Genomic DNA, 12,058 nt, shown 5'->3' on the forward strand with positions numbered 1-12,058 from the left:
CGCTGCTCTTAACACAGGAAATTCTCTTTGATTACATTCAAGCCATTAGTAGAAAGATCACTTTAAACCAAGATTTGCTAAAACCTGCGATCTACTTGGGTGCTTCTTATCTTCCTGCTGGTGGAAACGGAATAAAGATTCGTGCACCTTCAATCTTTCACTGTGTATCAAACATGCACACACACAGCATGGGTGCTGGGGAAAAAAATAAGCACTACTGCAGTTAGACGATAGTGTGGGGGAACAACAAAAGAAAAGCAAACAAAAAAAAGCTGCCGTGTCCACCCCACGGCAGGAACGACTTCACCAGTTTAAACTGGGCACGATGTAAGGAGACAGTCCCTGCCGAAAGATTCTCTCTCCCCGAGATGGAAAGGACCACTCTTGGTCTGTCTCACGACCACAACAGCAGTCAGTCTCCAAGTGAGACCAGAATGCGACCCAGTGAAAGACGGCTCCGCCTCCACAGGAGGACAACCAAGCAGAACAGGATACAGCTCCAGACACCACAGAGGGATCCAGCTGCTCGCTGCAACCATCGGGATAATCACTCTTGGTCTGACCTGCACATCACCACTGATCAGTAACAGGGCACATAGAACAGAACACTTAATCCACCGTGAGCCGTGGGTGAGCATTTTCCTTGACATGACCCACATTTGTGCCCAAAGGTAAACCAGACCAGCTGCCGGGTCTGTGCCCGTATCCCTGGACATTCCCACAGCGGCAGTCCCCAGGGCGCAGTCCATTTTAGGAGGAATGTGAAACATTGGTCCGAAACCCTAAAATTGCTCCGTTGTCTCACAGAGCAACGTGAGATATAACTTCACTCCGAGCTGGGGATTTGTCCACGTGTTAGACTCTCAAAACCTCCAGTATTGTCTCAGTCCCTAGATGAAACTGATCAAGAACCTCTCAGTGCGTCTTCCTGCATTCTGTACAGACGTCTTCCCACAAGAGGACTATTCGCCAGCTGAATGTGTAAAGTGATTCATCCAGTTATTCTATTTACAATTATACACAACTGTACTGTCACACTGGAGGGAACACATTCACGCATTTTAACTGGCAAACGCTGTTTTCAGCCTTTGCGCCTATAAACTGTTTAGCTTTGATACCCAATGGCACATTGTTACAGTGAGAAAGCGTTTTCTATCTGAAAAAAAAAACTGTCACTTGATTACACCTCCTGCGTGGACTCCAATCCGTTCACATCTGACACGCAGATGTCGATTCCTCCGTTTCAGTTCCAACATGACTTAAATCTAGGGGCGGACCTTAATACTAGCGACGCTATGAATGCGCAAGTCGAAAGGTTCCTGAGAGTGCAATTTCTTTCATTGCTGTTGCTGATTGAATGAGCCACTAACGTGCGAATTGCTCCAAAACATGATTCAGGATATCTGGTGCCAATTCTCGCACGTTGAATAACGATTGACAGCTTCCAAATGAGGTCTTTCTGAGACGACCTTGGGGTACATTTGACAGACAGACAAGTTCAGGAATTCGTGGTGCGCTGTGACACCAGAGCATCTGCTTCTTTCCTGTCTTTGAACCGTGCCGCCTGCGCAAGGAAGGCAAATGCGGTACTGCTTTTCGTGGAAGGATCAGAAGGCGGTAACTGCACTCTCCAACAGAATGGCATATGATCAGAACCAGGTTGGAGAAAAATTTAACAACGCTTTGCACTGTAATTAAATGGAATTGCATTACATTTCACTACCAGAGCAGGTTTATTCCAGCAAATTCGAAGGCAGGTTTGCAGGTGGGAAAGCATGCAAGAAAGCTCAGCTCTTGTCCATGTAAAAGGCTGCAGTTGAAGAACAAAGCAGTTTCTGCCCAGTTCCGGACTGGGGATCTTTCGCGTGTTAGGCGAACGTGATGACCACTACACGACAGAAACAAGCCACAGCCGGATGTGCTGCAGCTCCGTGGCGTCCAGCACTGAAAGTTGAATCCGTTCTACGTCTCCCCTTTCTGTTTCCAATAGCTCGTTGTTGTCCAGCGTAATCGACATCTTGGAAACGTAAAAAAAAAAGACACGTTAAATTGATGACAAAATATAGACAAAGATGTCGTCGATGTTTGTACCGTAGGGCGAGGTGGAATAGGCTGGGACGACTTTCCCTGCAGCGTAACAGCTGCGACATGACCTTATGGAAGGGTGGTAAACTGAGTATTTACGTGCTTTACCCAAGTTGGTGTGAGTGGAAAACTCGACAGCATAGCTTTAAGGTGAGTGGGCTGAAAGTGACAAAGGACCTGAGGCACATTTCCCACAAAGAAGGTTGTGCGTGTTTGGAATGATCTACCAGAGGAAGTGGAGGAGGCTATTACACTCAGAAAATTGCAAAGGTAATCGGGTGAGTTTCTGGATAGGATGCGTTTAGAGGGATTGGGGTCAAATGCTGGGGAACGGGACTTGTTTAATTTTGGCAATGTGGTGAGCATGGACGAGGTCCACCGAAGTATCTTTTTCCACGGTGTACCCCAATAACGTCATGTTGCTTCCACCGGCTTTAAAGGATTACTTTTTAGCGGAGTTTGCCATCGCAGTCTGTGGCACAATCATTTAGTCTGTTCGACTGCTCACGGGAAAGGTAGTATTGTGAAACACTGCAAAAAAGGAACGACTTCCTTACTTTAGCTCCGACTGACCATACTCTGTGAAATTTTCCCAGATCCTCAGCTGAGGATTTTTGCTGCTGGAAGTTACCTCAGAAATCCTGTTAAATCGAAATGTGTTGAGCGAATCGCAAAACAGAAAGCATTTAACACGGAACACAAACAAAACTGGCATACCTCATGCATTTTCAGACGCAGAGATGCATGAATGCTAAATGTGATACAGTCCGAGGGCATGAGTCATAAAGTAATCTCACAACTAACAAGAGGGCATTTCCAAACGACTCTTTCAAACATACTGCAGCCTTAGCGCACCACCACTTTCCAGACAATGCTGAAACGAGAGAAAGAAAGAACATAATAAGATTTGGCCGTAAAAATGAATTTCACCAATCACAGTCTCGATTAGATTACCTTTCCCTTCCGATGTTTCCAGGACGGAAATGAAGGAAATGGGAGAAATTCAATAAGGTATGACATCGAAATTCACTGGAACGATTTTCCCATTAGCTAGAAACCCAAATAACAACGAGTAGAGTCACCGTAGGACTTCGTTTCACAACAACGATGAAATAACAGTCTCCATTCGGTTCCAGTTAAAGCTCAACTTGCCTGGGACGGCAGAACTGTTTGCGATTTTCCGCGCGGGAGGCGAACACGATCATGACAGTGGAGACATTTTCAAATATTTGGCAGTATCTCACACCAAAGTTAATTCCCTGGGAAGCAAACCCATTATACTTTTGTTTTCAACATCAATATACAGTGGGCACCGAAACAGCATTTTAACAAGCTGCAGCGTTGGAGTTGATCAGCAGAAATGGCAGTGGTGGGATTCGAACCCACGCCCCTTTCGAAACCGGAACCGGGATCCACCGCCTTAGACCGCTCGGCCACACTACCAGCGGCAACACGACCTCATTTACTTGTATCTCCAATTGTGCTCCTGCATAACAACAGATGCAAAGTCACATGAAAAGGGTTCCATGATTCCTCTCGGACTCGCACAGCTGCTGGGATGTCCCCGGCTACAATGTCAATTTCGCAGCAGATATTGATAGCCCATCAATCCAGACAAAAATCAATGGTAAGCTGAGTCTATCTTCTCAGACTCTTTTCAGCTACAAATGTATCTGTCAGTGCGTGAGAATATGGGTTCGCTTATGATTTGTTCAAATAACCATGAGCTGCTTGACATTACTGGAATTTCCATTCTTGCTTTGCTAAATGATTTCACCCATTGCTCGAAACAGGACGACTTTCACGTTTACACGGAACACGAAACACACCGGACTACAGGGAAAATGCACATACCTGAGCAGGCCGTGTTCCACATCATACCGTGCAGCATAGTTTCTGTCACTGTATCTGTTTTTTTTTTTCAGAATAAGAGTCCCAAAGAATGTTCTCCACCCTAAAACCGGAGGTAGCATTACAATCCGAGAACGACAGATCACATTGTGAGAATGCTCTGACCTCGGAGCCAGTTCGAGATGCCACTTTCCGTGCCTTTTACCTTAACCGTGCAATTTGTTGCTGAGATGTTCACTCCTGGACATGAGCCACATGGATACCAACTGAGTTGGAAACCTGGGTGGGAATCGAGGAGAAGCGACTCAATAAATTTTGCTAAATTCCGTGGTGCTTTTTAGAAATGCAGTTTCTGTTCACCTCAATCTAAAAGCCAGTTTCTGAACATAGCAACAGAAGTCAAAAGGTAATTACCTCACCCCACCCCCACTCCAGAAGAGGTGCTAACTGCCCTTGAGTGCTTTTTGTTCTCGATGTGAAGAGCTTTCACGCCTGAGTCACCTTCACGTCTCTGGCTGCTGAGTGAATCACAAAGAAGGAATTTCACCAGAGCTGCAACTGCCTCACTTCTCCACACGCCCTCCCCGTTTACATTTTCCTGCTCGTCAGTGATTAAAAGAAAACCAAATGGATGCGATATCATTCTGTAGCCTCTCTGTCGATTCCTCCGTTTCAGTTCCAACATGACTTAAATCTAGGGGCGGACCTTAATACTAGCGACGCTGTGAATGCGCAAGTCGAAAGGTTCCTGAGAGTGCAATTTCTTTCATTGCTGTTGCTGATTGAATGAGCCACTAACGTGCGAATTGCTCCAAAACATGATTCAGGATATCTGGTGCCAATTCTCGCACGTTGAATAACGATTGACAGCTTCCAAATGAGGTCTTTCTGAGACGACCTTGGGGTACATTTGACAGACAGACAAGTTCAGGAATTCGTGGTGCGCTGTGACACCAGAGCATCTGCTTCTTTCCTGTCTTTGAACCGTGCCGCCTGCGCAAGGAAGGCAAATGCGGTACTGCTTTTCGTGGAAGGATCAGAAGGCGGTAACTGCACTCTCCAACAGAATGGCATATGATCAGAACCAGGTTGGAGAAAAATTTAACAACGCTTTGCACTGTAATTAAATGGAATTGCATTACATTTCACTACCAGAGCAGGTTTATTCCAGCAAATTCGAAGGCAGGTTTGCAGGTGGGAAAGCATGCAAGAAAGCTCAGCTCTTGTCCATGTAAAAGGCTGCAGTTGAAGAACAAAGCAGTTTCTGCCCAGTTCCGGACTGGGGATCTTTCGCGTGTTAGGCGAACGTGATGACCACTACACGACAGAAACAAGCCACAGCCGGATGTGCTGCAGCTCCGTGGCGTCCAGCACTGAAAGTTGAATCCGTTCTACGTCTCCCCTTTCTGTTTCCAATAGCTCGTTGTTGTCCAGCGTAATCGACATCTTGGAAACGTAAAAAAAAAAGACACGTTAAATTGATGACAAAATATAGACAAAGATGTCGTCGATGTTTGTACCGTAGGGCGAGGTGGAATAGGCTGGGACGACTTTCCCTGCAGCGTAACAGCTGCGACATGACCTTATGGAAGGGTGGTAAACTGAGTATTTACGTGCTTTACCCAAGTTGGTGTGAGTGGAAAACTCGACAGCATAGCTTTAAGGTGAGTGGGCTGAAAGTGACAAAGGACCTGAGGCACATTTCCCACAAAGAAGGTTGTGCGTGTTTGGAATGATCTACCAGAGGAAGTGGAGGAGGCTATTACACTCAGAAAATTGCAAAGGTAATCGGGTGAGTTTCTGGATAGGATGCGTTTAGAGGGATTGGGGTCAAATGCTGGGGAACGGGACTTGTTTAATTTTGGCAATGTGGTGAGCATGGACGAGGTCCACCGAAGTATCTTTTTCCACGGTGTACCCCAATAACGTCATGTTGCTTCCACCGGCTTTAAAGGATTACTTTTTAGCGGAGTTTGCCATCGCAGTCTGTGGCACAATCATTTAGTCTGTTCGACTGCTCACGGGAAAGGTAGTATTGTGAAACACTGCAAAAAAGGAACGACTTCCTTACTTTAGCTCCGACTGACCATACTCTGTGAAATTTTCCCAGATCCTCAGCTGAGGATTTTTGCTGCTGGAAGTTACCTCAGAAATCCTGTTAAATCGAAATGTGTTGAGCGAATCGCAAAACAGAAAGCATTTAACACGGAACACAAACAAAACTGGCATACCTCATGCATTTTCAGACGCAGAGATGCATGAATGCTAAATGTGATACAGTCCGAGGGCATGAGTCATAAAGTAATCTCACAACTAACAAGAGGGCATTTCCAAACGACTCTTTCAAACATACTGCAGCCTTAGCGCACCACCACTTTCCAGACAATGCTGAAACGAGAGAAAGAAAGAACATAATAAGATTTGGCCGTAAAAATGAATTTCACCAATCACAGTCTCGATTAGATTACCTTTCCCTTCCGATGTTTCCAGGACGGAAATGAAGGAAATGGGAGAAATTCAATAAGGTATGACATCGAAATTCACTGGAACGATTTTCCCATTAGCTAGAAACCCAAATAACAACGAGTAGAGTCACCGTAGGACTTCGTTTCACAACAACGATGAAATAACAGTCTCCATTCGGTTCCAGTTAAAGCTCAACTTGCCTGGGACGGCAGAACTGTTTGCGATTTTCCGCGCGGGAGGCGAACACGATCATGACAGTGGAGACATTTTCAAATATTTGGCAGTATCTCACACCAAAGTTAATTCCCTGGGAAGCAAACCCATTATACTTTTGTTTTCAACATCAATATACAGTGGGCACCGAAACAGCATTTTAACAAGCTGCAGCGTTGGAGTTGATCAGCAGAAATGGCAGTGGTGGGATTCGAACCCACGCCCCTTTCGAAACCGGAACCGGGATCCACCGCCTTAGACCGCTCGGCCACACTACCAGCGGCAACACGACCTCATTTACTTGTATCTCCAATTGTGCTCCTGCATAACAACAGATGCAAAGTCACATGAAAAGGGTTCCATGATTCCTCTCGGACTCGCACAGCTGCTGGGATGTCCCCGGCTACAATGTCAATTTCGCAGCAGATATTGATAGCCCATCAATCCAGACAAAAATCAATGGTAAGCTGAGTCTATCTTCTCAGACTCTTTTCAGCTACAAATGTATCTGTCAGTGCGTGAGAATATGGGTTCGCTTATGATTTGTTCAAATAACCATGAGCTGCTTGACATTACTGGAATTTCCATTCTTGCTTTGCTAAATGATTTCACCCATTGCTCGAAACAGGACGACTTTCACGTTTACACGGAACACGAAACACACCGGACTACAGGGAAAATGCACATACCTGAGCAGGCCGTGTTCCACATCATACCGTGCAGCATAGTTTCTGTCACTGTATCTGTTTTTTTTTTTCAGAATAAGAGTCCCAAAGAATGTTCTCCACCCTAAAACCGGAGGTAGCATTACAATCCGAGAACGACAGATCACATTGTGAGAATGCTCTGACCTCGGAGCCAGTTCGAGATGCCACTTTCCGTGCCTTTTACCTTAACCGTGCAATTTGTTGCTGAGATGTTCACTCCTGGACATGAGCCACATGGATACCAACTGAGTTGGAAACCTGGGTGGGAATCGAGGAGAAGCGACTCAATAAATTTTGCTAAATTCCGTGGTGCTTTTTAGAAATGCAGTTTCTGTTCACCTCAATCTAAAAGCCAGTTTCTGAACATAGCAACAGAAGTCAAAAGGTAATTACCTCACCCCACCCCCACTCCAGAAGAGGTGCTAACTGCCCTTGAGTGCTTTTTGTTCTCGATGTGAAGAGCTTTCACGCCTGAGTCACCTTCACGTCTCTGGCTGCTGAGTGAATCACAAAGAAGGAATTTCACCAGAGCTGCAACTGCCTCACTTCTCCACACGCCCTCCCCGTTTACATTTTCCTGCTCGTCAGTGATTAAAAGAAAACCAAATGGATGCGATATCATTCTGTAGCCTCTCTGTCGATTCCTCCGTTTCAGTTCCAACATGACTTAAATCTAGGGGCGGACCTTAATACTAGCGACGCTGTGAATGCGCAAGTCGAAAGGTTCCTGAGAGTGCAATTTCTTTCATTGCTGTTGCTGATTGAATGAGCCACTAACGTGCGAATTGCTCCAAAACATGATTCAGGATATCTGGTGCCAATTCTCGCACGTTGAATAACGATTGACAGCTTCCAAATGAGGTCTTTCTGAGACGACCTTGGGGTACATTTGACAGACAGACAAGTTCAGGAATTCGTGGTGCGCTGTGACACCAGAGCATCTGCTTCTTTCCTGTCTTTGAACCGTGCCGCCTGCGCAAGGAAGGCAAATGCGGTACTGCTTTTCGTGGAAGGATCAAAAGGCGGTAACTGCACTCTCCAACAGAATGGTATATGATCAGAACCAGGTTGGAGAAAAATTTAACAATGCTTTGCACTGTAATTAAATGGAATTGCATTACATTTCACTACCAGAGCAGGTTTATTCCAGCAAATTCGAAGGCAGGTTTGCAGGTGGGAAAGCATACAAGAAAGCTCAGCTCTTGTCCATGTAAAAGGCTGCAGTTGAAGAACAAAGCAGTTTCTGCCCAGTTCCGGACTGGGGATCTTTCGCGTGTTAGGCGAACGTGATGACCACTACACGACAGAAACAAGCCACAGCCGGATGTGCTGCAGCTCCGTGGCGTCCAGCACTGAAAGTTGAATCCGTTCTACGTCTCCCCTTTCTGTTTCCAATAGCTCGTTGTTGTCCAGCGTAATCGACATCTTGGAAACGTAAAAAAAAAAGACACGTTAAATTGATGACAAAATATAGACAAAGATGTCGTCGATGTTTGTACCGTAGGGCGAGGTGGAATAGGCTGGGACGACTTTCCCTGCAGCGTAACAGCTGCGACATGACCTTATGGAAGGGTGGTAAACTGAGTATTTACGTGCTTTACCCAAGTTGGTGTGAGTGGAAAACTCGACAGCATAGCTTTAAGGTGAGTGGGCTGAAAGTGACAAAGGACCTGAGGCACATTTCCCACAAAGAATGTTGTGCGTGTTTGGAATGATCTTCCAGAGGAAGTGGAGGAGGCTATTACACTCAGAAAATTGCAAAGGTAATCGGGTGAGTTTCTGGATAGGATGCGTTTAGAAGGATTGGGGTCAAATGCTGGGGAACGGAACTTGTTTAATTTTGGCAATGTGGTGAGCATGGACGAGGTCCACCGAAGTATCTTTTTCCACGGTGTACCCCAATAACGTCATGTTGCTTCCACCAGCTTTAAAGGATTACTTTTTAGCGGAGGTTGCCATCGCAGTCTGTGGCACAATCATTTAGTCTGTTCGACTGCTCACGGGAAAGGTAGTATTGTGAAACACTGCACAAAAGGAACGACTTCCTTACTTTAGCTCCGACTGACCATACTCTGTGAAATTTTCCCAGATCCTCAGCTGAGGATTTTTGCTGCTGGAAGTTACCTCAGAAATCCTGTTAAATCGAAATGTGTTGAGCGAATCGCAAAACAGAAAGCATTTAACACGGAACACAAACAAAACTGGCATACCTCATGCATTTTCAGACGCAGAGATGCATGAATGCCAAATGTGATACAGTCCGAGGGCATGAGTCATAAAGTAATCTCACAACTAACAAGAGGGCATTTCCAAACGACTCTTTCAAACATACTGCAGCCTTAGCGCACCACCACTTTCCAGACAATGCTGAAACGAGAGAAAGAAAGAAAATAATAAGAATTGGCCGTAAAAAATGAATTTCACCAATCACAGTCTCGATTAGATTACCTTTCCCTTCCGATGTTTCCAGGACGGAAATGAAGGAAATGGGAGAAATTCAATCAGGTATGACATCGAAATTCATTGGAACGATTTTCCCATTAGCTAGAAACCCAAATAACAACGAGTAGAGTCACCGGAGGACTTCATTTCACAACAACGATGAAATAACAGTCTCCATTCGGTTCCAGTAAAAGCTCAACTTGCCTGGGACGGCAGAACTGTTTGCGATTTTCCGCGCGGGAGGCGAACACGATCATGACAGTGGAGACATTTTCAAATATTTGGCAGGATCTCACACCAAAGTTAATTCCCTGGGAAGCAAACCCATTATACTTTTGTTTTCAACATCAATATACAGTGGGCACCGAAACAGCATTTTAACAAGCTGCAGCGTTGGAGTTGATCAGCAGAAATGGCAGTGGTGGGATTCGAACCCACGCCCCTTTCGAGACTGGAACCTGGATCCAGCGCCTTAGACCGCTCGGCCACACTACCAGCCGGCCGCGCCACCTCATTTACTTGTATCTCCAATTGTGCTCCTGCATAACAACAGATGCAAAGTCACATGAAAAGGGTTCCATGATTCCTCTCGGACTCGCACAGCTGCTGGGATGTCCCCGGCTACAATGTCAATTTCGCAGCAGATATTGATAGCCCATCAATCCAGACAAAAATCAATGGTAAGCTGAGTCTATCTTCTCAGACTCTTTTCAGCTACAAATGTATCTGTCAGTGCGTGAGAATATGGGTTCGCTTATGATTTGTTCAAATAACCATGAGCTGCTTGACATTACTGGAATTTCCATTCTTGCTTTGCTAAATGATTTCACCCATTGCTCGAAACAGGACGACTTTCACGTTTACACGGAACACGAAACACACCGGACTACAGGGAAAATGCACATACCTGAGCAGGCCGTGTTCCACATCATACCGTGCAGCATAGTTTCTGTCACTGTATCTGTTTTTTTTTCAGAATAAGAGTCCCAAAGAATGTTCTCCACCCTAAAACCGGAGGTAGCATTACAATCCGAGAACGACAGATCACACTGTGAGAATGCTCTGACCTCGGAGCCAGTTCGAGATGCCACTTTCCGTGCCTTTTACCTTAACCGTGCAATTTGTTGCTGAGATGTTCACTCCTGGACATGAGCCACATGGATACCAACTGAGTTGGAAACCTGGGTGGGAATCGAGGAGAAGCGACTCAATAAATTTTGCTAAATTCCGTGGTGCTTTTTAGAAATGCAGTTTCTGTTCACCTCAATCTAAAAGCCAGTTTCTGAACATAGCAACAGAAGTCAAAAGGTAATTACCTCACCCCACCCCCACTCCAGAAGAGGTGCTAACTGCCCTTGAGTGCTTTTTGTTCTCGATGTGAAGAGCTTTCACGCCTGAGTCACCTTCACGTCTCTGGCTGCTGAGTGAATCACAAAGAAGGAATTTCACCAGAGCTGCAACTGCCTCACTTCTCCACACGCCCTCCCCGTTTACATTTTCCTGCTCGTCAGTGATTAAAAGAAAACCAAATGGATGCGATATCATTCTGTAGCCTCTCTGTCGATTCCTCCGTTTCAGTTCCAACATGACTTAAATCTAGGGGCGGACCTTAATACTAGCGACGCTGTGAATGCGCAAGTCGAAAGGTTCCTGAGAGTGCAATTTCTTTCATTGCTGTTGCTGATTGAATGAGCCACTAACGTGCGAATTGCTCCAAAACATGATTCAGGATATCTGGTGCCAATTCTCGCACGTTGAATAACGATTGACAGCTTCCAAATGAGGTCTTTCTGAGACGACCTTGGGGTACATTTGACAGACAGACAAGTTCAGGAATTCGTGGTGCGCTGTGACACCAGAGCATCTGCTTCTTTCCTGTCTTTGAACCGTGCCGCCTGCGCAAGGAAGGCAAATGCGGTACTGCTTTTCGTGGAAGGATCAAAAGGCGGTAACTGCACTCTCCAACAGAATGGCATATGATCAGAACCAGGTTGGAGAAAGATTTAACAACGCTTTGCACTGTAATTAAATGGAATTGCATTACATTTCACTACCAGAGCAGGTTTATTCCAGCAAATTCGAAGGCAGGTTTGCAGATGGGAAAGCATGCAAGAAAGCTCAGCTCTTGTCCATGTAAAAGGCTGCAGTTGAAGAACAAAGCAGTTTCTGCCCAGTTCCGGACTGGGGATCTTTCGCGTGTTAGGCGAACGTGATGACCACTACACGACAGAAACAAGCCACAGCCGGATGTGCTGCAGCTCCGTGGCGTCCAGCACTGAAAGTTGAATCCGTTC

General features: G+C 45.7%; 1 non-coding gene across 1 annotated transcript; it reads right to left on the minus strand.

The window, feature by feature from the left end:
* Nucleotides 1-10,177: 10,177 nt before the first annotated feature.
* Nucleotides 10,178-10,259, minus strand: trnal-cag (transfer RNA leucine (anticodon CAG)). Its single transcript has one exon. It is a non-coding gene; the product is annotated as a tRNA-Leu (tRNA).
* Nucleotides 10,260-12,058: the final 1,799 nt, after the last annotated feature.

Source organism: Chiloscyllium plagiosum, unplaced genomic scaffold, assembly GCF_037043375.1.
Source record: "Chiloscyllium plagiosum isolate Xiang-an unplaced genomic scaffold, Cpla_swu_hap1 HiC_scaffold_51, whole genome shotgun sequence".
Lineage (NCBI taxonomy): Eukaryota > Metazoa > Chordata > Chondrichthyes > Orectolobiformes > Hemiscylliidae > Chiloscyllium > Chiloscyllium plagiosum.